The sequence below is a fragment of the Pan paniscus genome, chromosome Y, assembly GCF_029289425.2.
Source record: "Pan paniscus chromosome Y, NHGRI_mPanPan1-v2.0_pri, whole genome shotgun sequence".
Lineage (NCBI taxonomy): Eukaryota > Metazoa > Chordata > Mammalia > Primates > Hominidae > Pan > Pan paniscus.
The window spans coordinates 28,430,965-28,455,955 of record NC_073273.2 but is presented as its reverse complement, the minus strand read 5'-3'; the positions used below and the strand labels follow the sequence as shown (position 1 = coordinate 28,455,955).

Below are 24,991 nucleotides of genomic sequence, written 5' to 3'. Positions count from 1 at the left end.
AGACAGTTGGTCAAACGTAAGGAGGGAGGGAAGGGAGCAGAGACGGAGGGAGGAATAAAATGGAGAAAAGAGACAATTTTAAAAATGTAGATACAGAAAGAAAACTTTTGAAACACTCCATTTTTAAAAGAGAGATGGAAAGGAAAGAAACATGAAAAAGAGAGAAAGAATGAGGAAAGAAACGAAGGAAAGAAGGGAAAAGAAACAGAGGAAAGAAAAAAGAAGGAAAGACAGGGAATGAAAGAGTAATGAAGCACGAAAGAAAAACAGAAAGAGAGAAAGAAGGAAAGGAAGAGAGGAAGAAAAACCTAAAGAAGGAGAGAAAGGAAGAAAGGAAGGAAGAAAAACTTAAAGGAGAGAAAGAAAGAAGAGATAAATAAACATACTTGTTTATTTATAAACATAAATACAACACTTTTCATAAGTAAACATAAACGTATTTGTCTACAATCATTTCTTTATATAGCAATGTGTATTTATTTGTATAAAATAAATACCTACATGTATTATATAGAAGCATATTTCTATATAATAAATACGTATTTATTATATAGAAGTGTACTTAAATATAAAGATAAACATTTTCATTTATATATAAATGTATAAAAACGTTTATGTTAATAAATATAAGTAAATACATAAAATGAAAGAAATAAAAAACAAAATAAAATGAGTAAATAGGCCGGGCGCGGTGGCTCATGCCTGTCATCCCAGCACTTTGAGAGGCCAAGGCGGGCAAATCACCTGAGGTCGGGAGTTGGAGACCAGCCTGACCAACGTGGTGAAACCCCGTCTCTACTAAAACTACAAACATCAGCCAAGCCAGGCGTGGGGGTGCCTCCCTGTAATCCCAGCTAATCAGGAGGCTGAGGCAGGAGAATCGCTTGAACCGGGGAGGTGGAAGGTGCAGTTAGCCAAGATCGCGCCATTGCACTCTAGCCGTGGAAACAAGAGTAAAACTCTGTCTCAAAAAGACGAAAGACAAAGAAAGCAAGTAAGAAAGAAAGAGAGAAAGAAAGCAAGCAAGTGAGTGAGAGAGGCTGGGCGCGGTGGCTCACACCTGTCATCCCAGCACTTTGGGAGGCCAAGGCAGGCGGATCACCTGAGGTTGGGAGTTGGAGACCAGCCTCACCAACACGGAGAAACCCCGTCTCTACTAAAAATACAAACATCAGCCAAGCCAGGCGTGGGGGTGCCTCCCTGTAATCCCAGCTAACCAGGAGGCTGAGGCAGGAGAATCCCTTGAACCCGGGAGGTGGAGGTTGCGGTGAGCTAAGATCGCGCCATTGTACTCTAGCCATGGAAACAAGAGTGAAACTCTGTCTCAAAAAGATAAAAGAGAAAGAAAGAAAGAGAGAGAGAAAGAAAAGAAGAAAGAAAGAAAGAGAAAAGAAAAGAAAGAAAGAAAGAAAGAAAGAAAGAAAGAAAGAAAGAAAGAAAGAAAGCAAGCAAGCAAGCAAGCAAGCAAGCAAGCAAGCAGGAAAGCAAGCAAGCGCGCGAGAGAGGCTGGGTGTGTTGGCTCACCCCTGTCATCCCAGCACTTTGGGAGGCCAAGGCAGGCGGATCACCTGAGGTTGGGAGTTGGAGACCAGCCTGGGAAACATGGCAAAACCCCGTTTCTACAAAAAATACAAAATTAGCCAGGCATGTTGACACATGCCTGTAATCCCATCTACTAGGGAGGCTGAGGCAGGAGAATCACTTGAACCTGGGAGGCGGAGGTTGCAGTGAGCCGAGATCATGCCATTGCCGTCTAGCCTAGGCAACAAGAGTGAAACTCTGTCAAAAAAAAAAAAGAAGAAGAAAAAAGAGAAAGAAGAAAGAAAGAAAGAAAGAAAGAAAGAAAGAAAGAAAGAAAGAAAGAAAGAAAGAAAGAAAGAAAGGGCAAAGCAAGGCAAATCTACCTGCTTTCACTACATCTGGGGAGAATCAGGAAAGTCCCCACCAACAACAAGGCCTAAAGTGGAGCTGCCATCTGTAAAACCCAAGCAGAAGAGTCCACGCAGGTTAAAGACATGAAGAAAGACAAGGAAACAACTGACCAAGGAGAAGAACAATCTGGCCCAGCCAGGGTCTGTCTCCTGAGGTTGTCTGGGCAACCAGGGAATGGGACGGAGGAAGGGCGGGCCTCCGAGGCTCCTTTTTGAAAAATAAATCATGATAATACAATAAAATTTAGTTAAAAAAAGAAATTACAAAAAGAATAAATACATAAATAAATAAATAAAAGAAATTACGCATAATTCCTAACGTGTTTGATGACTTGAAAGGCGAGAGGCATATGTGTATGTCACGGTGTTTTGTTTTGTTTTTTTTTTTCCTGGAAACTCACTTTTTAATTATTTTGTTGCATTTCATTTTTATTTTTATATGTTTTTCAAGTCCAGCGTGACAAACATGGTGATTCTCTGTCTCTACTAAATCAAAAAAATTAGCGGGGCCTGATGGCAGGTGCCCATAATCCCAGCCACTCAAGAGGCTGAGACAGGAGGATCGCTTCATCCCTGGAGAGGTTGGTTGCAGTGAACCGAGATTGCATCACTGGATTTCAGCCTGGGTGGCTGAGGTTGCCTCCGTCTTTAAAAAAAACAAAAAGCAAAGACAGAAAAAAGAACAGACCAAAATAGCTCATTGTCTCAGAACTTTCCCCCACAGGATCGGAAACCCCCTGACTCAGGTCAAGGAGGTGGTTTTTCGTTTTACTTCTCTCTCTCTCTCCCCCTCTCTTTCTCTTTCTCCGCTAACTTTTATTTCTTATTCAAGCATACATGTGCAAGATTGTTACATAGGTAAACTTCTGACTGGGGGGTTCAGTGTGCAGATGATTTCATCACCTGGATACTCAGCGCTTTACCCGACAGTTTTCATGTTTTGTTTGTTTTGTTTCTTCCTGAAGCTGTCTCTCCTTCCACTCCTCCTCCTTCAAATAGGCTTCCGCGTGTCTCGTCCCCCTCATTGTGCCCACGCGTTCTCATTTATAGATGAGTTTAGTTCCCCCTTATAGATGAGAACACGCGGTATTTAGCTGATTGTTGCTTTCATCTTCGGTGGTGGCGGTGAAAGAGGCATGACACTAAATCGACCCTTAGGACGCTCCCCTCCGTCCACACCCCGCACCCCCTCCCCCCACACACCAACTTTCCTGCACCCCCTCCTTAAACGCAACAAAGGAAGAAATAAATCAAAGTAAGAGTTCAGCATCCAAGGCAGTGGAGGCGGGGGATCTCAAAGGGTGAGCAAGTGATGGGTGTCGGGGGATGTCGTGGCCTAGGTAGCAAAAGTAGGGGAATGACTTTCCAGCCCCAACACACCCCCTAATCCTCAGCCATAGCTTTGGACTTCATCCAAGGAAGACTGGTCTCAGGGACTCCAAACCCACCCTCTCTGGATTTCTAGAGGATAAGATGTTATGGCCGGACGCGGGGCTCACTCCTTTCATCTCAGCACTTCGGGTGGCCAAGGTGGGTGGTTCGCGTCATATTGGGAGTTCTAGACCGGCCTGACCAATATGGAGATACCCAGTCTGTATTAAAAAAAAAAAAAAAAAAAAAAAAAGCCAGACCTGGCGTTGTGTGCCTGTGGTTTCAGCTACTCGAAAGCCTAAAGACTGGAAAATCTCTTGTACCCAGGCGGCTTAGGTTGCGGCGAGCTGAGGTCGCACCACTGCACTCCAGCCTGGGCAATAAGAGCGAAACTCCACCTGAACGAACAAAAAGAAAAAAGAAAAAAAAAGAAAAGAAAAGAAAGGAAGATTTTATGAAGTATAGTTTACATCAATCTGCTCTCACTGTACCTTGAGATATTCAGAAAATCGCTACTTAATGACAGAAGAAAACACCAGCTAACATGTTTTGGGGGAAATACACATCTTCCTAAAATTGGTAAATTCTACTTCACCTGAAAAGAGATAAGTAAAGTAAAAAGTACAAACAAAACAAAACACAAAAACAAACACGGGCCAAGGCATCATTTGTGGAAATATTATGTAGCAAATTGTTACTTTTTAGAAAGCATTTCTATGTTGGGCAAATATCAATAAAGCCCACGGTAGAGCTGTGAAAGGTGACAGCGTCCACCATTTTAAGTGCTGAAATCCGTGTGGCTCACTTCTTTCATCTCAGCACTTTGGGAGGTTTGGGCTGGTGGATACCTGGAGGTCAGGAGTTCAAGAGCAGTCTGGGCAACATGGCAAAATTCTGACTCCACTAAAAAGGCAAATGTTACCTGGGTAATGTGTCACACAAAATTATGTTCCACGAAGAAGCAGGCCAAATGCCCATGGTCCCCAGTCAAGAAATGAGCTGAGTTTAGAAATTTTTAGTGTCATTGCTGCCTCAAAAGGTGAGAGGTGTATGTTTGTGTCACCGTGGGTTTTTTTTTTTTTTTTTCTTGGAAACTCACTTACTTATTTTTAACTGATTTTTTTCTTTTTTTAGATGCAGTCTGACTCTGTCACCCAAGCTGGAGTCCAATGGCAGGATCTTGGCTGAATGCAACCTCCACCTCCCGAGTTCAAGGGATTCTCCTGCCTCAGTATATCAAGTAGCTGGGACTAGAGGTGTGTGCCACCACACCTGGCTAATTTTTGTATTTTTCATAGAGACAGCATTTTACTATGTTGGCCAGGCTGGTCTCAAACTCCTTAACTCAAAATCTTCCCACTTCCACCTACCAAACTGCTGTGATGACAGGAGTGACCCACTGCACCCAGCCTACTGGTTTATTTTTAAAAATAGCAATTTGGATCGCGTGCAGTGTGTCACGCCTCTCTATATCAACCAACATTCTTTCTTGAGTCTGATGAGATGGGGTCTCCCAGCACTTTGGGAGGCCGAGGACAGCGGATTCCTGGAAGTTGGAGTTCAAGACCATCCTCGGCAACATGGGGAAACACTGTCTCTACTAAAAAGGCAAAAGTTAGCTGGGTATGGTGGCACAGACCTGTTATCCCAGCTACTCAAGAGGCTAAGGCAAGAGAATTGCTGGAACCTGGGAGGCGGAGGTTGCAGTGGCCCAATACCGCGCCATGGCCTGACCAACAGAACTATACTCCATCTCAAATAAATTAATAAATAAATTAGTTGATCAAAAAGTATAAAAATAAAAATGCAAGGAAGTGGCAGGAATGCATGGAAAGGCTTCACTGGTTCCTAAACATCAGAGCACAAAAACAGTACCATCAGGTTGAGATACAGGCCATTGTGAATCTCTTCTCACTGTGCTCAACTGACACCAAAGAAGGGCAGGTTTCCATACAGCCCTTTCATCATCACCGCTCTCCTCATGCCACTGCACTGCAGTCTGGGTGATAGAGAAAGACTCCATCTCTAAATAACTAGATAAATAATAAAAACAATAACTAATGGCAATGATACAGAGAAATAATAACAAACAGCAATAATTATAAAGAAACTCGTGGGAGTGAAAAAATATAAAAGGTAATTTAGATCACATTTAATTGTAGTTAATTTCAAGGAAATTTTTTTCTTTAACCTGTCTATCTTACTTTCTGAGACACTCAGACTGGAGGGCAATGGCATGATCACGGCTCAGTTCAGCTTCGACATCACAGAATTAAGTGATTCCTGTAGTCTCTGCCACTTGGAAGGCTGAGATAGGAAGATCACCTGAGGGAGCCCTGGAAAGTTGAGGCGGAGGTGAGCCGAGATTGCATTCTTACACTCCAACCCGCCTCAAAAAATATAAATAAATAAAAGGTAAATGTAAAACAACAGCAACTTCAGTGGGTAGAAAGAGGAGCAAGAAAAGTAAAAGAAAAAGAAAACAAAGAGCCACTGAAAGTACTGTGGAAACAATTGGAGAGGAAGAAACAACGCAGTGAAAAGCGACAACTAGTGAATGCAAGCGGTACTGCTGCTGACCAAAGTTATCTGGTCTACCTTAAAAATCCCAAGTTGACGGGCAAGTCCAACGCTTGCCGCAGACATCAGTTGACACGGCGACCGGCGACCTGAGGCCTGGGGCCTTAGGCCCTAGTCCCTGGTCTTCCAGTCAGAGAAGCTCGCGGCCATGTCAACTGGATGTTGCTTGCTTCCCACAGGCGGTCGACTCGCGGGCTGATCGAGAAGCCAAATGCCGGCGTCTAATCGACAGGGTCCACCCTAAAGCACAAATGTGGTGCTCGTGGATGGAAGCGGTCAGACCCAGTTGGAACCTTATCACACAGAACCGGCCCAGCTTTGAGGCCATCTAACTTGGCAGACCTGCCAGCCATTCCCCCTCAGTCCGCTGGTTGACCCGGGCAGCGGAGAGGAGTAAAGACACAAGGGTGGTGACTGGCTAGTCTTTAATCCCAGCACACTTGGGGCGGGGAGAGGGACTGTGACCCCAACAGCCACCCAGTGCACGCGCGAACACTACTCGGACACGGACTGCAGGAGCACAACCTCTGACACCTGCGCCTCAACCATTCGCACCAGGGTCGAAGAATCCAGTCCCAACCCTTAGAGTAATTCCCAGTGGGGTGGGGGAAAGAAGCTCAATCACAGAGCTGGAACATCGAGCAGGGGTGCCAACCCTACCTCGGCAACCCCCGGCGCTGCATCTTGGAAAGTCCGCTGGTGGAGACCAGCACCTCCCAAATGCACGATGGGCGCCAATGAACTCTCGCGAGAGACAGCCGCTGCATGCCCGGGGGCTCGGGGGAGGGTGGGCATGAGCAGGCCAGGGAACTAACTCCCCGCGGGCAAAAAGAGGGAAGAAGGAAGGTAGATGTCGAGGGCTGAATTACACAGGACACGCCACAACGCCAGGTTTTTCGCACACTGGTTGAGAGACTCTCATGTGGAGGGCTGACTTTCAATAGGTTGCAGTGAGGGAGCTGCTCTGCTCCATAGGAAACCCTAACCCAGAAGCAGGGCGTTTACGAATGGTTTAGTATCAGATTCCACATAAATGTGTTATGTGATGGGCCAGGAAGCAAACCCCTTTCTGGCCACACGCCATTTTTTAGGACAAGGAGCTCTCTGCACCGGAGCCAGGTCTTGGCGCGCAGCGGGGCGGAGCATCTGGCCAGTGGGAAAGGCGGGGCACCGTCAATCTGAGGTCAACCGAGTCTTGTCAGCGCTGCTGCATCCTTTCTTCTGGGCAGGATTCTGACTTAGAGGCGGTCAGTCATAATCCCATAGATGGTAGCTTCACACCATTGGCTCCTCAGCCAAACACGTACGCCAGATGTCTGAACCTTTGGTTCCTCTCATACTGAGCAGGATTACCATGGTAGCAACACATGGGCAACAACACATGGAGAACACACGCAGTAAAACTAACCTGTCCACATGGGTCTAACCATGATGCTTTCCAGGACATGCACTCCGCTTTTAGGTGAATCCATTCCACTTTGCCTTGCCCTTCACAAAAGAAAGAGAACTCGCTAGCTTCAGTGGCTCAAGCCTGTAGTCCCGGCACATTGAGAGGCTGAGGCCAACGGATCACCTGTTGTCAGGAGTTCGAGTCCAGCGTAGCCAACATGGTTAAACCCTGTCTCTATGAAAATACAAAAATTAGCTCGGCATAATAGTTTCCAAGTTTGGTGGGGACAGCTTATGAAACAAACTGGCTCTGGAAATTACACAGAATTCATAGTATGATTGCTTCTTTGAAAGGTGAGCGGTTCATGATTTTTTTCTCAGCATTTATTCATTTACTTGTAGTAAGTGCCATTTAGTTTCTTACAGTTTACATGCAGCTGGTTTCTTTGCATCTACAGAGATTTAGGATAGTTTTTCTTAATGATAAGTCTACGGTGGAGCTATAATGCACTTTCCGTTGTGAACCCTGAAAACTTGAGACAGGTCTCAGTTAATTTAGAAAGTTTATTTAACCAAGGTTCAGGACGCACACCCGTGACACAGCCTCAGGAGGTTCTGAGGACATGTGCCTAAGGTAATCAAAGAATATTATCATTTTATACATTCTAGGGAGACATGGGACATCAATCAACGTATGCAAGATGAACATTGGTTCGGTCTGCAAAGGCGGGACAACTTAACAAAGGCGGGAAGACTTAAAGCGAGGAGGGGACTTCCTGGTCACAGGTAGTTAAGAGACAAATGGTTGCATTCTTTGGAGTTTCTAATTAGCCTCTCCAAAGGAGGCAATCAAATATGCATTTATCGCTTGAAACCAGGAGGCTGATGTTGCAGTAAGCCGAGATCGTTCCACTGGGCTCCAGCGTGAGAGTCTGAGTGAGACTCTATCTCATAAAAGAAAGAAGAAAAAAAAAAAAGGAAAAAGCAGAGGAGTGACTTTGAAATAGAACGGCAGGCAGGCCCTAAACAGTTGCCAGCTTGACTTTTGCCTTTACTTTAGTGATTTGGAAGCCCCAAGATATATTTTTCTTTCACACAATTTTTAAAACCCAGGTAGAACTGTTCATGCTTATTAAAAAAAAAAAAAAAAAAGGAAGAAAGAAAAACAAATGATAGGCCAGGCACCCTGGCTCACGCCTGTAATCCCAACACATTAGGAGGCTGAGGTGGCTGGATCACCTGAGATCAAGACTTCGAGACCAGACTGGCCAACATGGGGAAACCACGTCTCTACTAAAGATACAAAAATTGGCTGGGCGTAGTGGCGGGTGCCTGTGATACTAGCTACTGGGGAGGCTGAGGCAGGAGAATGGCTTGAATCTGAGATGGAGAGGTTGCAGTGAGCCGAGTTGGCTCCATTGCACTTCAACCTGGACTGCAAGAGCGAAAATGTCTCTGTCTCTAAATAAATAAATAAATAAATAAATAAATAAATAAATAAATAAGCAATGAGGCCCAGCCAGGGTGGAGGTTTCCTATGCAAAAAGGCATGGGGGGAGGGAGGGAAGGAGTGCCCCTGAGGTCAGGGTGGGGCCCGAGAGAAACCAGTTTTCCCTGACTGTGCACAGGTGGCCAGTTTGGGAGTGATGCCTCCATTTTCAATAACAGTGACCACTAGGTGACACCAAATGGCAAACAAACGACAAGCCAGCCTGGAATGGGTGGGGTCCCTGGTTTAGGGGTTGTCGAGGAAGGAGAAGGAGATGGAGGCACACGGGGTCGCCGGTCTTCTGATCTCTCTTGGATTACGTTTCCGGGCCCAGGACACCCACCCAGACAGTCCTCACAGCTCTTCAACCAGTGTCCCTGGGGAAAAGAGTATCAGTTCTCAGAAAACATTCAAACAGACACGCACATGCATTCATGTGAGCACATGATAAGTATACAAGTTTATATCGTGATAGTCACTTTTCTTTTGCAAAATGTCTTATTGATGCATTTCATTACATAGTATTGTTGAAAACATCAAATTATAGGAGTGAGCAGAGTGGCTCATGCCTGTAATCCCAGGACTTCTGGAGACCAAAGTGGGGAGGATGGAGGTCAGGAGTTTGAGACTAACCTGGGCAACACATCGAGAGAGATTACCACTACTTAAAAATATTGCCCAGCAGTGTGGCACATGCCTATATTCTCAGCTACTCAGGAACTTGAGACAGGAGGACTGCTTAACCCCAGAATTCGACGTTGCAGTGAGTGAGCTGTGCGCAGACGACCAGAGCTTTTTCTGTTCTGTACGGCTTACATTTTCAATAATGGTCGCCGCTAGGTGTCGCCCAAAGACAACCAAAACACGTGTCATCCTGGAATACATGGGATCCCTGATGGAGGGGTGGGCGAGGAAGTGGGAGGGGACGAAGGCACACGGGGTCGCCCATTTTCTCATGATTCCCCTTGGACAACGTTTCTGGGTGCAGAAAATTCTCCCAGAACGTCCCCAAAACTATTTAACCAGAGCTATATACATTTGTGTTCCCCCATCCAAATCTCCAATCTTATGTAGTTTAATACTTAAAGTTGCTGAAGTTAGCTATAGACAAAGGAAAAAAAAATTAGAAGTGCAGAGGGAGTGGGTTCCTTCATGTGGGTAAAGGAGAGACTTACAAGACCTGTTTAATGTAGCCTTTTAGTAGCCTTTTATCTGCTCACAGCTGAACCACATGAACTTCTCGTGTTTTGGACTCATCCAAGCCTCAACATTAGCTTTAAGAACTCCTTGATCTTTCCAGCAGGAGAAAAAAGAACATGCAAAACTCTCAGGCTCATTATTATAATCTTCTCAAGGATCAGCCTCATTAGCAGACAGCAGAGTCTTGATCCATTGTTTCACCAAACTTACCACTTGACTGAGAGAATTTGCTGTTGGTCCTAGGGGAACTTCTCATATCCCTTGCAAGCTCTTCAAGTATTTGTGCCTCTTCCCCTTTCAGAAAGTTGTGTTTATCTCAGCATCCCATTCTCATCTCCAAAATTAAAGGATTGTGAAGGATCTAAGATTTTATCCCATTTGTAAACCAACCTATTAACCTTCCATTTTCATGGATGCTGGTAGAAGGCATGAGACACTGAAGTGTGAAAAAAATACCTACTATTTACTGCCTACCTGGAGGCAAAAGCCTTATGTTTGTATTAGTTGTCCTTGTCCATATTACATTTTTTAGAGGGATTTCAAAAGGCTCAGATGGACATTGCACACAGGGAAGATTTGTGCCACAGCTGAGCAGACTCAAGACTAAGAAACCTCAATCTTTTTAAAGTAGGTTACATGCAAACCTGTCCAACCTTTGCCTCACAGAGAAAAATTGTCTTTATTATATTGATTGAGTAATTATCTGCCATTCACCTGAAGAGAAAAACTAGTACCCTTTTTCCAGGTTATTTGTGTACAAAAATCTTTCAAAAATAGCCTGGAACAGGACAGATATTTGATATAAGACACAACAAAACAACAAACTCTAAGAGAATCTTGGAGAACTACATCTCAGTAGCATGCATCTATTCCATTAAATGTTGCACTAAGCAATCCTGTGATAAAAAAAATCCATTGAAGACTTTTGACATGAAGACTAACTTTCGTTGTTTTTTGTTGTGGGATTGTTCAAGTGATTCTCCTGTGTCAGCCTCCAAAGTAGCTGGGAATACAGGCTCCCACGACCACACTCAGCTTATTTTTGTATTTTTAGTAGAGGTGGGGTTTTCCCATGTTGACCAGGCTGGTCTCGAACTCCTGATCTCAGGTGGTCCACCTGCCTTAGCCTCACAAAGTGCTAGGAATGTAGGCATGAGCCACCAGGCCCGGCCCCAGAAATGAAAGTTCTATGTGTGCAGCAATGTAATTCTGACTGATAAATGACAGGTGAGAGTCAGGGAAAATCTAACACAATTCAACATTTTTACACATTTAGACACATTGAAATTGGATAGCTTATTGGAAAAAGTTAAATGACTACCAATATATACAGCATATTTATTCTGAATGAATTGGTAATCTAGATTTGAGAGATAAAATAATTATTTTTACAAAACAGAAACAAAAACTGCATTTCCATATACCAACAATGAACAATTTGACAGTGTTGATTAAAAAAAGCTTAAGAAGTGGGCTCTGGATTAGGAGGGGATTGCTGGAAGAAAAGTAGTAATATGGAAAGTCATGAGACATGCACAGTCAGCTCCTCTTGCTTCCTCACAGGTCACATGAATATTCAGGGAGAGTTAGTATGAAACATGCAGTGGAAATTTGGGCTCTAACATCAGCAAACTCATTCTCCATGGACTTCAGTTGACCATATTGGTTCCAACAAATTCCAGCCAATTTTTAAAAATCTTATAAGCAGAGGAAACGTAAGTGTTTCAACAAGCTGTTTCTTATCTTTCATTCTAAATATCCAATTTTTAAAGTCTTTTTTTTTTTTTTTTTGATAGTTTGGAGGCACAAATTCAGCTTTTGTCGAATGGAATACACAATAGTGTATGACTTTTGTATTAGTTCAGGCTGCTATACCAAAGAACCATGAACTAGACAGCTTATAGACAACAGGATTTAATTTCTCACACTCCTAGGGGTTAGAAACTTGAGATCAGGGTATTAGCATGGTTGAGCTCTGGTGATGACTCTTCTGAATTTCAGACTGCACACATCAAGTTTTATTCTCATTTGGTAGGAGACAGACATCCCCCTGGGGTTTCTTGTATAAAGCCAATAATCTCAATCATCATGGCCTCAACCTCAGGAGTTAATTACAACCTATCTCCTTATAGCATTACACGGGGGGTTACAATTTTAATACAAATTATTGTAACTCTCAAGATTTTTTTTAAAGCTGTCATTATTCCTCCTACTGGGTTTTTCCTATTTGCTTCCTCAGTCTTTCCCTTTCTTTCTGTCTCTTTTTGTGTGAACCTGTTTGCCTAATTCTGTCTCTCAATTGTATTCCTCGAACAGAGGAAGCAAGCTCCAATGCTATGAGATGCTCTATGTACAGACGCACATAACAAAGAACGGAGAGAGTGCTCAGGCCAGTAGACAGAAGTAAGGTCATGCTCTCAGTCTACACTTAACCCTGCCAATTTTCACAAGCATGAGCTTAAAGTCTGATGCTTTCCTGGTCCACCTTCAGTTGAGATCACTTCCGCAATCTCATAAGGGACGTGAAGGCAGAGGCAGCTAACTAAACTGTGTCCAGATTCTGGTCCACACAAATTGTGATATAGTATATACTATTGAAAGGTGCTAAGTTTTAGGGCCATGTTGTCAGAAGGAGCAGATATCTAGCCTCATCTCCCGAGCCCCAGGATTCTCCATGCCTCTGCTTATCTCTTCCTCAGGCTGTCTGTACCATATTGGTCCCTTTCTAATCTCTGCCAAACTCACACCTGTAAGACTCTTCACCAAGGGTGGCTTCTCGCTGACACATTCTTGTGCAGAGATGCCTCCCTGTTGTCATTCTCATCATGGATTAAAGATCACCTCAGTGAGGCCTTTGGGTACCCACATGCAATGACTTTGCAGCTCTTCTCAACATTCTACTTTATATGATAGTCCTTGCTCTTTTCTTTTATATATACTTGCTTTAGTGCTTTTGTCGAGCTGTCTTCAGACTGTTCTGTCCTCAGAGGGGCATGCAGCCATGATGTAATCATTTTCTGTGCTACATGTTGGGCCCACCAAGGTAGCTGGCAAAGGGTGAGTGCAAGGGAAAAGAGATTGGCTAAGTGGGCAATGTGGAAACTGTCGATAATAACATGAGGTGTGTGACTCTTACTTGCTCCAGCTGCTCCGGCAAATCTCAATAGGCACCAGAAACACAGCAGGCTGTAACCACCTCAAGGCCATCACTAACACTGCAGCCCCATGCAGGAACATTATGGAAAAAAATCAGGTACCATTTTTTTGCGTCCTCAAGACACTGACTCTTTAGAGTTCCAGGGGACAAAGGAGCAGGATCAGAAGGCTCCAAGTACAATGAGTGACCTTGGAATCCTCCATTGCCCTCTCTTTGCCTCCACCATTTGGGGTGTGCTATTTACTCATGAGGCACCCTCCCCTTATCCAGGGAAATTATTTAAAACGACTTTCAAATGAGGAGCTCGAAAACCCAACAGGAACTGGCATTTTCCCGTGACTTCAGAGTCAGGGTCCAGTGCTGTGGCACGTTTAGCTCTATCCCATCTTTATCTACCCAAAATCCCTCTGGAGTGGCCATGCCTCTGCGTGATTTGAAGGGCCTCAGGGAGTAGAAGCATTTTTGCAGAGTCTCAGAGCAAAGAGTCTTAGTTCACCAATGAAGAACCAAGGCTGGCAGACACTTATGAGTATGTGAAACAATCGAGGTTACCCACTTCGAGCACCCCTATTTATGAGGAAGAAAACAGTCTTTTCTGTAGCCATTGTCTACATTAGGCTGAGGTGGAGCATAGCTCGTTTTACTTCCAGCTCTCCACAGAGGTGGATGCAGAACCGCAGTCCTGTCCTCTTGAAACCGACCTGGAGAGGACCTCAGGTGAAGCACAACCCTGGAACTGCTCATTCTCTGTGCCCCTGGATATGTATCTAGGGAAGCGGATGCCCTTGCCTTATGGCACATCTGTCCACCCAGCTATTCATTTGTAATACATGGCCTTTAATACTTTGAAGTGAATTTATTTTCACCTAATTTGTTGAGAATTTTTATCATAAAGCGATGTTACCTTTTGGAAAAAAGTTTTCTTCATCTATTTAAATGTTATGCTTGATCCTGGGTCTGTCATTCTGATCAGAAGCTGACAGGTGCATCCATTCCTAGAGAAGAGCATGAGAACGTCAGATCTCACGTTCCGTGAACATGACCTGCTTATGATGTCCACTCTCAGTGTCTGACTCCCTGAAGTAAATTGTGGCCCAGGAACTGTCATCTGCTGTCTTCACTGAATTATGCCAAATGTCTGAAAACTGCATTATATATACGTGATGAATAAATAAGCCCTAACTACAACCTCTTTAGCTATGTCTGAGTGTGCCTGGGGCACACTCAGAGAGATAACAGGATCTCTCTGTTTCAAGGACAAAGTTCAGCTAACAGGAAGCTCAAACGCCCTTTACAAATGTAAGAACATGTTTGTTTTCTATATAATTGTCCAATTATAGAGGGACATGAGTCATTGTGACATGAAAGACCTTCTGGGGTGAAAGAAGAGAAAAAAAATAATAAATACGAAAAATCAGAGCATGCCCCAGCAGCCTTTCCACAAAGCCAAGCATTAGGGATCCACTTTTCATGTTTTATGCCATTCATTTCTCACAAAAACCATATAAGGTTGTGGGGGAAAGTTAAATATTCAATTTGAATTCAATTGAACATGGACAAAAGCAATGGTCACTAAGTCCCAGAACAGGTTGCATGAGCCGCTTGAAGCATTCGTCCAGCACTGTTTTGGAGAAGTATCTGTTTCAATCTATTCCTATATGTTATTGAAAAACAACAGACAATTGCAAAAACAAGTTAACCTTTTCATGTTCCTTGAGCCCAGTTGTGAAGAGCCCTCGTGACTGGGCCTCATGCCAAACAACTCATTCCAAAAAGAGCTAGGGCCCTAGGCCACGCCGAAAGTTCATAAGACCTCTTCTTGTCTGTGCACGGATGGGTGACCTACTCTGGAGTCGAGGCTATTGCTTCCCCGTCTGGTAATGAATCCTCTGCAGTCTGGTAAACGTAAATATGTATATATGTTTCCCTTCTCCCCTTCCCATTGCAATTTGCTTATTATAGCTGCACTGCCATTTGCATGAGATAAGGCTTGTTTACCCTTAAAGGTTTTTTTGTGTGTGTGTTTTCTTCTCCCCTTGCACGTCTCTCGTACAGAACAGAGGCTCATTTTACAATTCTCTATAGAGAATTGCAACTGCAAATTGAGGCTGATAAAGATGCACTGGTATCCTAAGACACAGTTAGTAGCTGGCAGAGTCACCACTGTGCCTTGGAGAAGACATATGCTCAACTACTACACAGCTGGTCCAGAAACTATAGAGTGGTGGGGAAGTCCTGGTAAAAGTTGAGAAAAATGTTAAAGAAGAAGAGAGTTTGACCCTGGAAGGTGCTGTCAGGGACTTTGTCAGCTTCTCCGTTGTGCCTGGTTTGGCGCATTGGCATCATTCACACCTCTAGGTTCAGAATAGACTCATTTCCTCTTGGGGAGGGGACAAGACCTTTCATGGCAAGACCATGAAACACCAGAGGCCTGGAATGTGGAGCTCAGATCAGGAAATCCCCATCCTTCAGAGATTTGGGCATGTGGAGGACATGGGTGTTTATGGTGAAAAAGATTTTAGGCCTCTGATATCAAACTTAATGTGCAGGTAGAGAATAATTAAACCATGAATACATTCAAGGCCTTCACGATATCATATCAGCTGTAAGACAACAGCACCCACTTGTATTAATAATCTTTATGAAGAACATTATCCCAGAGAATTCTCAAAAAAACATTCTCAGTCTACAAATGAGAAAACAAGGCTCTGTGATGTCAAATGGCTGCTCAGAAAAACACAGGTAAGAATGAGAATCTTCCACGGTGAGGGTTGCATGAAATTCCCTTTAAGCTACCTGAGGCTCTATGTCTGTCCCTGACATAGAGGAAAGGGCATGGGGAAGCCTCACTTTCTTTCTATTTTAGAGACAGGGCACAGGACAAGATACCCTAAGACAACCCTTTTGACTTAAAGCAACTTAACTGGGTCTTTTAAAACCTTAAAAGGAGTCTTGAGAAACAACTACAGCAACCCCACACCTGACAAAGGTGTCAGTGCTCGGGGACTCCAAGGTGAGAGAAACCCCTCAGAGGGCCAAGGAATTGAGCAGGTTAACTGAGGGAACAGAAAATCCAAATAGGTATAAATCAACTGAAAGGTAACTCAAATATATCAGTTGAAAAATTGAAATAGAAACATAATTTTTTGCCACATAGATAGCAGATTGACAAAAAAATTAAAAGAATGTTAACATCCAAGGGGGTCTGGATACACAAAAGTAGATAAATTCAGAAACTACTATTTACAGTATACCTTTCACAACCCTTTTGGAATATATTCCGGCTTTACCTATTAAAACTTTACACTTTCCCACTCTTTCACTGAGTAATCATTTTCCTGGGAGACTATAATCTACAAGGGATTAGTAAATGTTGTGAGCTAGATTGCATTCCCTTCCTAAAAATTATATGTTCATGTCCTAACACCTAGTGCCTCAGAACGTGACTATATTTGAACATATAGCCTCTGCAAATGTAGTTAAGTGAATTAATTGGGGTGCATCCTAATTCCAGATGACTGGAGCCCTTATTAGAAGAGGCAGGAAGGACAGAAAAGCACAAGAGAAGATCTTGTGAACACAGAGATAGAAGATGATCATCTACAAGCCAAGGATGGAGACCTCAGAGAAACCACACAGCCAGTAGCTTGAGGTTGGATTTCTAACTTCCAGAATTGTGAGACATTCCATTTTTGTCGTTAAAGAACTTCAGCCTGTGGTACTGTATTACGGAAGTCATAGCAAACTGTTACAGCCTATTAGGACACAGATAAGATATTCCCTGTAGCGGCCAGGCATGGTGGCTTACACCTGTAATCCCAGCACTTTGGGAGGCCAAGGCGAGTGGATCATGAGGTCAGGAGATGGAGACCATTCTAGCTAACATGGTGAAACTCTGTCCCTACCAAAAAAAAAAAAAAACACACACACACACAGAAAAAAAATTATCTGGGCATGGCGACAGGCGCCTGTAGTCCCAGCTACTCAGGAGGCTGAAGGAGGAGAACGGTGTGAACCCAGGAGGCGGAGTGCAGTGAGCAGAGGCTGTGCCACTGCACTCCAACCTGGGCAACAGAGCAAGACTCCGTATCAAAAAAAAAAAAAAAAAAAAAAGTATATTCCCTGTAACATGGCTAAAGTGGAAATAGAATTTACTATGTCAGGCTCAACCAGTATTAAAAGGCTAAATTACTGAGGGAAAGGCTCCACTTATGGAATCTTATGAAGACATATGAGGGCAAATCTCCTGTCCTGATGAGGCTATAGAGGTGGGCTCTGGGAGACACATGTATAGAGTCTCATAAGACCCTTTTGCATAACTCCCACTTTTTGGGTAAAACCTCTCTCTGGTAACAGTGTGAACTTCTAAGACTTAGAGAAGGTCTGGCAAGGCAATGAAGCTGCCTGCTACAGGAAGTATCTGGGGTGGGTAGATATAACAATAAAAATAATAGCAACATGCAAAGATACTCACAACCTAATGTAAAGTAAAAACAACACAGAAGTGTTTCTTTTGACATTCCTGCAAGCATATGACTGGTTACTGTGCACCTAAGTTGCCATTATGGACTAATGGAGGCCAGATTCCTCTGGGAAGGAACTGTGGGTACTTAATGGAGAAAGCCCTAAACGGTTTCTGGGGAATCCTCACATTTGGGTCATGGTCCTGGGCTTCCCTGGTCTTTTCCATTTGGAGACCTCTCTGTGCCCACCTTGACTCCAGACTAGCACGGGCCATGGTTGTTGGCATGGTGCACCTGCCTTTTGTTCAATGAGATAGAGTAGTTGGACTCATCAAACAGCTCCTCAGGGATCTCCTGAATAGAGTTCTGCAAAGAGAGTGCCTGGAAGCCTGGCCAAGAGGCATCAATGGCATCCTGGCTTTCCCCGCAGAGGAAATTCCAGTTAGAAAGTCTACTCCCCATATCAGGCACATAGGAGCATTTGCATAGACCTCCAGCCAGGGAGAAAACAAGATGACAGCTTGAAGCCTTAGAATAAACATCTGAACAGACAAAGGTGATCCCCAGCACTCACCTTCCCCTCCTGCCAGCTGTAACCTGTGGTGTAAATTTGACAGGATTTTAGCCTCCCAATATATGGAAACCTGCTCCTGTCAAGAAAGGACCCATTATCTCTTTCTTTCCCACGAGACGTGGCGATGAGGAGGGGTGTGTGGCTACCGAGATGATATCAAAGGTGAGGCCTGGCCTGGATAGGCCTGCCATGGATGGCCTTGTGTTATCCATGGGTAACCCCTTCCAAATGGCCAGAAGAGCCAGTGGTGCAGAATGAGCACTGTCTCCATCATAAAAAAAAGTTTCTCAGTTCAAGCCTTCCTGAGATGAGAGCCTCAGAAATTCAAGACATAGTAGGAGAACATCTTGCTGTCTTCACACTCTCCTTAGTAAATACAAGGTTGTCTCTAGAATGAGGGCTCCAGGTTACCAGAGTTCTCAACTTCCTTTGAGTTTGTAACTAAGGAAGTGAGGTCACTTCGAGATTCCATCACCTGCGCTCCTGTGTGGGAAAGGCACGAGGGGAAAAGAAAAGGCACCCACAATAGTTTTAAGGATAAACAGCCTTTATCCCAAGTGTATGGCAATGCAGACATGATAAGCAAATAATATAATAAGCAAATTGCAATGGGAAAGAGAGAAAGAAAATATATATATGTATATTTATATGTATATTTTATATATATATACATATATATGCATCTATATATGTATATATACACATTTATATACATATATATATGTATATTTACACTCACCAGACTATGGAGGATTCATTACCAGATTGGGAAGCAAAAGCCTGGGCTCCAGAGTCGGCCACCTGTCCATGTACAGAAAAGGAGAGGTCTCATGAAACCTCGGCACAGTCTGGAACCCTAGCTCTTTTCGTAATGAGTTGTTTGGCATGAGGCGCAGTCACAGGTGCCCTTCACAACTGGGCTCAAGGAACACAAAAGATCGACTTGTTTTTGCAATTATCTGTTGTTTTTTCAATCACTAACGTATAGGAATGGATTGAAAGGTTTCTCTGAAACAGCGCTGGATGAATACCTCAAGGGGCTCATACAACCTGTTCCAGGACTTGGTGACCATTGTTTGTGCCCATGTTCAATTGAGTTCATATTAAATATTTAACTTTTCCTCCACCTTAGATTCCCAATTCTCAGAACCATGTCCACCACCACAGGGCCTGGCTGGGAATATTGTCACTCATAGAGTTTAGAAGATGCAATGCTGGTCAGTGGTGATGCTAGGGTGTTGGATGAGGACAGCTGGGACAGTCCCTCCAGGTTGAGGGAGGAGTTGGCCTCTCTTGCGGGGTCCTTGGCATGTCATTGCCCCTTTGGGCCTCTGTTTTCTTATGTGGAAAATGTAGGAATGATGAGCCTGTTGGGCAGGCCTCACAAGGCGATCATGGGGCTCAGGGAGAAAGAGAATCTGAGGGTGCTTGTGTCTGGCTCATCCTGAGAGGGATGACGGTGACAGCAATCATGACAGCCACATGAAACCGAGGTGTTAAGAGGCCTTGTGAGGTAGTTGGTTCCCACCACACTTTCCAGTTGAGGAAAGAGCTCAGGGAAACCCGACTGCATGCCCAAAATGACACATCCAGGGAGTGTTGGACCTGGGAGGGAGTCTAGAGTCAGAGCTCACTGGAGGTGGTCAGAGCACTAGACAAGCTGACTCAGGCCACTTATCCGTGTCCAAGGTTAGTGTGGCTGAGGCACAACTGAAAGAAGCATATTTTCACTGACCTTGTCCCTCATCCTAGCAGATGGAGACCTATAAGTTGTCTACCCTGTAGCGGAGCCCCAGAGAGCCCAGATGAAGCTGTGACAGCAGAAGGTGAATGTACCTGTAGTGGGGAAGGGCTCCAGGGTTTCAGGGAACAGAGCTTATTTCTCCCAGCTGGAGACCTCCAAATCAAAAAAGCAGAGGGGCTTTCTACTCCAGCCCTTTTCTCCTGGGGCTGCAGTGCCTAAAACACCTTCATTAGACAGACCAGAGGAAGGCCTGGGAGAGCTGGGCTCCCTGTGGCTTTTAAAACAGGTGGAGCCAGGGACCACATGACCTTGTGGCTTATTAAAATCCCACCAAGGAGGTAATTATGGTGAGGTTAATGGCCATAGAGGACAGCTAATGGAAAGACATAGAGAATTGGGAAAAGAGAGCTGAGGGTTTTCAGCTACTCCAAGTGGGTAACCTAGGTAGAGGGCGCCAGGAGGCAGGGGTTTATAAGATTTCAGGGGACAGGACTTGGGTGGGCACCTGAGAGCAGGTGCTCCTCACCACTACCACTCTGATGGTGCAGGTGTCATGCCCTCTCTGGAGACATTCCTCACTGACCTGGTGATGCTGGACATTGCCATGAAGGAGTGTGTGGATGTGAGTGAGCCTGGAGCAGACGGGTCAGGGACCAGGATCCTGAGGTCTGGGAGAAGAGAGTCTTGAACTGAGTTCCTAGATCTCAGTCCTTGCCAAAATTTCTTGCAAGGGCCTCACAGCCCTCCCCACCCCGTAAACAGGGTATTTTACTCATGAGTGATGGAGGCTGAACAGCAGCCATCAGTCCCACTCCCTGAGTAGTGAAGCTGCAGAGCTGCAAGGCCTCTTTTGTGCACATTCTCTGACCCTGGTGGCTCTGTTGGTGGTGAAGCTTGGAAATCCCAGGAAGTGGAGGCTACTCATGGACCAGCGGACCTTTCTGATGGTCTTTGGCTTTCTGTCTTCCAGAGAAATATGATCAAAACCCAGAAAAACACAAAGGTGAGCAGTAGCTGAAGTCCTCACTTTGCGGGAGGGTGGAGGTGGAAATCAGAAATCACCCTGGGCAGGACATTCCCTGGTCCCGTCTTCCACATCTAAGATTTATTGAAAGGGAGTAATACACAGAGAAGGAGGAGACCTATCCTAATGCAGGGTGCAGTCAGGGGAGTGAAGTTGATGACAAGTTCCTAGAGGGAGGGCTGTTTACATTCAACTCTGAGAACAAGTTAGGGCTGCATGATATTGGAGGAGAGGTGACAGCCTCTTAAAAGAAACACCCCATAGACCAGCCCTGCTCCCTTCTTCTTTTATAAGGCCCCTACAGAGTCTCTCACCCAGGCCCTGTCAGCATCCTGTCTTTCCCTCTGTCTCCAGAAGATTAAAGTCCTCCAGGAGATGCAGCGGTTCCAGATAGCTGGAAATAATCATCATCTTCAGACTCAAGAGGAATTTCTGGCTTGGTTCCAAGCCTGGAGCAGCACAATCAGAATAAAAGGCAAAGACCTAGCAGATGAGCAGAGGGCAGGAGGGGAGCCTGTCTTGCCGCCAGCCTCACACAGCCTGTGGCCATGGTTCCCTGGCCGGCATCAGGCCCTGTTGCAGCTGGACCCCAGCTGCTGGGGAGGAACTGGGGGACCTGAGGTGTGGCTTCTGGAACCTCACAGCTGTCACTCTTCTCTGAAGTTGCTATCCATGAAGAACAGGCTGTGATAAAATCTCAGAGCCCTTAAGTGCCTGTTGTTGGAATTGCTTTCATGGTTCACTGAAGTTTGTACTAAGCATGGGCTCTGGAAGTCAGGCTGCTCGAATAGGGTCCCAGCCGCACCATTGACCAGCCCTGCGAGTGGGGCAGAAAGCTCACTGCTCTGGCACTTGAGGCATCACGTCGTAAATTTAATGCACCCAATCCCCTTTTCACTGTTACCTACCTTTCTCTATAATCACCATGACCTGATCTCTGCTAGCATTTTTCTTAAAATGGATAAACATATGTTATATAGTATACATTATTCTTCCTCATGATTTTTTTGCTATATTGTATGTTTCCACTCATAAGAGATATTTAGAGCAGTTAAGTTCATAGAAACACAAAGTAGAAGAGTAGTTCCCAGGGACTACACAAAGGGCAATGGGAAGGGAGTGCTGTTTACTGGGTACAGATCTTCAGTTTTAAAAGATTGAAAAAAAGTTCCTTATGAACGTGGACAGTCGTTGCAAAACAATGTGAATGTATTTAATTTCTTTAAACTGCACACACACAAAACAATACTAAAATGGTTAATTTTATGTATTTTCATATTTTACTAAAATGTAAAAACTACTTTCTAAAATGAACAGACTATAGCTGCTTGCAAATGGTGGGTGAATATCACAAATGTAATGTTGCATAAAAGACAGTAGACATGCCAGCTTGGGCAACATGGTGAAACCCTGTCTCTACCAAAAACACAAAACAATTAGCCGGGCATGGTGGTGCAAGGCTGCGGTCCCAGTGACTCAAAAGGCTGAAGTGGAAGGATATCTTAAGCCTGGTAGGCAGAGGTTGCAGTCAGATCATGCCACTGCACACCAACCTGCAGAAAAGAAAGAAAGAAAAAAGAAGAGAGAAAGAAAGAAGGAAGGAAAAAGAAAGAAAGAAGAAAGAAAGAGAAAAAGAAAGAAAGAGAAAGAAAAGAGATAAAGAAAGACAGAAAGAAGAAAAGGAAAGAAAGAAGATAGAAAAGGAAAGAAAGAAAATAGATGTACAAGTATACATACTATATAATTTCGTTTATATAAAATACTACAATCAAATAAAACTGAGGTTCTGACTTCCACTAACTGTGGAGTAGCTTGTTCAACTCTCACAAATAACGATGATGAAACTTGAATAAAATATATTATTTTAGAAAAACGCCTATGCATAATACATATATGACATATGTGTTTAACGAGTGAATGAAGATTTCAGCTATGCCCACTGTAGCGGAGATAAGCATTGGTTTGACACTAGCCCAATGAACCCTGTTTATAAAACAAAAGTCTTCAAGGTAAAACAACAAAATCCAGAGTTTCTATCTATAATTGTCATTTATAGTTTCTAGTACACAATTTTAAAATCCATAAGACTTGTAAAGAAACGTGAAAATGTAATCCATACACAATATCAAAAGCAGGCAGTAGAAGCTATCCTAGGATGTTGCAATCAGCAGACAAGAATTTGAAGGCAGTTTTTATGAATATGTTCATGGGGAAAAAAGAAAATATTCTGTTCATAAACAAACAGATGTGGAACTTCAGCAAAGAAATGAACTTATATATAAAAAAAAATAGATAAGGAAATGAAAAAAAATTTTGAGTTTGTCCACAGATTTAAAACAGAAGACACAGCAATAGAAATTATCAGTCTGGGGAAAAAAAAGTACAAAAAGTTTAAAGGAAATGAACAGAGTTCTCGAGACCTGTGGAATGATTGAGTCTAAGGAGAAGGGAGAGACAAAAAAAAAAAATTAAATAGGGAACAAAAGCAAATCAAAAACTAATAGCGGAATACTTCCAAAAACTATCCAAATACCTAAATATTTATATCCAAAAGGTCAATAAATACAAAACAAAATACAAATAAAACCACAGCAAGGCCATATCGTGGTTTATGAAACAGTCAAGGCAGGAATTTTGCTTGACTTGCTATGATTTCTAATTGCTACTATTTATGGATACTATGGAAATAAATAGTAAATAGAATGGAAGATAGGTTATTCTCAGAGTTTTTTTTTTTTCTTTTTTTGCAAAGATGACTGTTATTAAAGGTAGATGACTTTCCAGCTGTCGAAAGGGGCGTGGCAGGGGAGGGGCGAGGAGAAGGGTCGGGGCTGAGGGAGGGGCCCTGCAAAGGTCTGGGCGCGCCCAGCTCTCCGCGAGCAAGCGTTATGGCAATGCTGGGCAGGCTGTCGGAAGCTCCCGGGCTCTATCTTGTCAGAGAAAAATCAAACTTCAGGCACACAGTCGTGCAACTGGCACGTGGGGAGACTGTGTCACAATTACAAGTGAGACCACCTGCCCTGGCCATGCTGTCTCCTCGCACGCAGAAGTTTGGGAACAGATAGGCTCCCCACAGCAGGGAGGAATTGCACTGGAAACATGGAGGGGCGGAGGAGAAGATGAAATTTTCCCCGTAGTGTTGGAACTGTAGTCTCAGAGAAGATGAAACTTACCCCGTAGTGTTGGCACTGTAGTCTCAGATCCACTCCCAGCCTTTTTGTCGCGACAGTCGGACTATAATCCCAGCATGCGCTGGGCTTAGGGGCGGTGCCCAGCCCTGGAGGAAAGGTCAACAGGGTGGGTTCCCTGGCATGGCATCCTGGGAGTCATAGTCCTTAAACGGTTTCCAGCACGTCGATCGCAAGGCTACCGAACTACAATCCCGGGATGCACAGGGATTGGGGCGGTGTTTAACGCGCCGGGTGGGGGGGGGCGGGGGGAAGGATAGAGAGGCGCGTCCCTGGCCAGGCATGCTGGGAGTTATGGTCTCTTAACGGTTTCCAGCGATTGGGCCCCGGCCTGCACACTACAATCCCAGCAGCCACCGGGCTTCGAGGCGGTGTGTAGCACTGGAGGGAAGGATAGGGAGGTGCGTCCTTAGCCAGGCGTGCTGGGAGTTATGGTCTCTTAACAGTTTCCAGTCCGTTGGTCTCAGGCCTACCTGACTACAATCCCAGCATGCGTTGGGCTTGGGGGCGGTGCGCAGCCCTAGAGGAAGGATCGGGACGGCGGGTACCTCGCAAGGCATCCTGGGAGTCATAGTACTTTAAGTATTTCCGGCCCATTGGTTGCGAGGCCAACGGACTACAATCCCAGCATGCGCTGGGTTTGGGGGTGGTGTGTAGTATGGCAGCGAAGGATAGGGAGGCGCGTCCCTAGCTAGGAGTGCTGGGAGTTATGGTGTCTTAACGGTTTGCAGCCCATTGGTCGCCGACCTGAGAACTACAATCCCAGCATGCGCTGTCTGTCCTCCCCCGTGGTGCGCAGCTCTGGAGGAAGGGACAGGGCGGTGTGGGCCTCCGCCTTTCCTAAGCGGTGCCACCCCATCGCCAAGGGAGTCCGGAGAAGG

At 44.5% G+C, this 24,991-nt stretch overlaps 1 long non-coding RNA gene across 1 annotated transcript; it reads right to left on the bottom strand.

Moving 5' to 3' along the window:
• Positions 1–7,534: 7,534 nt before the first annotated feature.
• LOC129395607 (uncharacterized) lies at positions 7,535–24,193 on the bottom strand. Its single transcript, XR_008622950.2, has 3 exons — positions 24,096–24,193; positions 14,022–14,112; positions 7,535–9,137 (listed from the first exon to the last, which is right to left on the bottom strand). It is a non-coding gene; the product is annotated as an uncharacterized LOC129395607 (long non-coding RNA).
• Between the last annotated feature and the right edge of the window lie 798 nt (positions 24,194–24,991).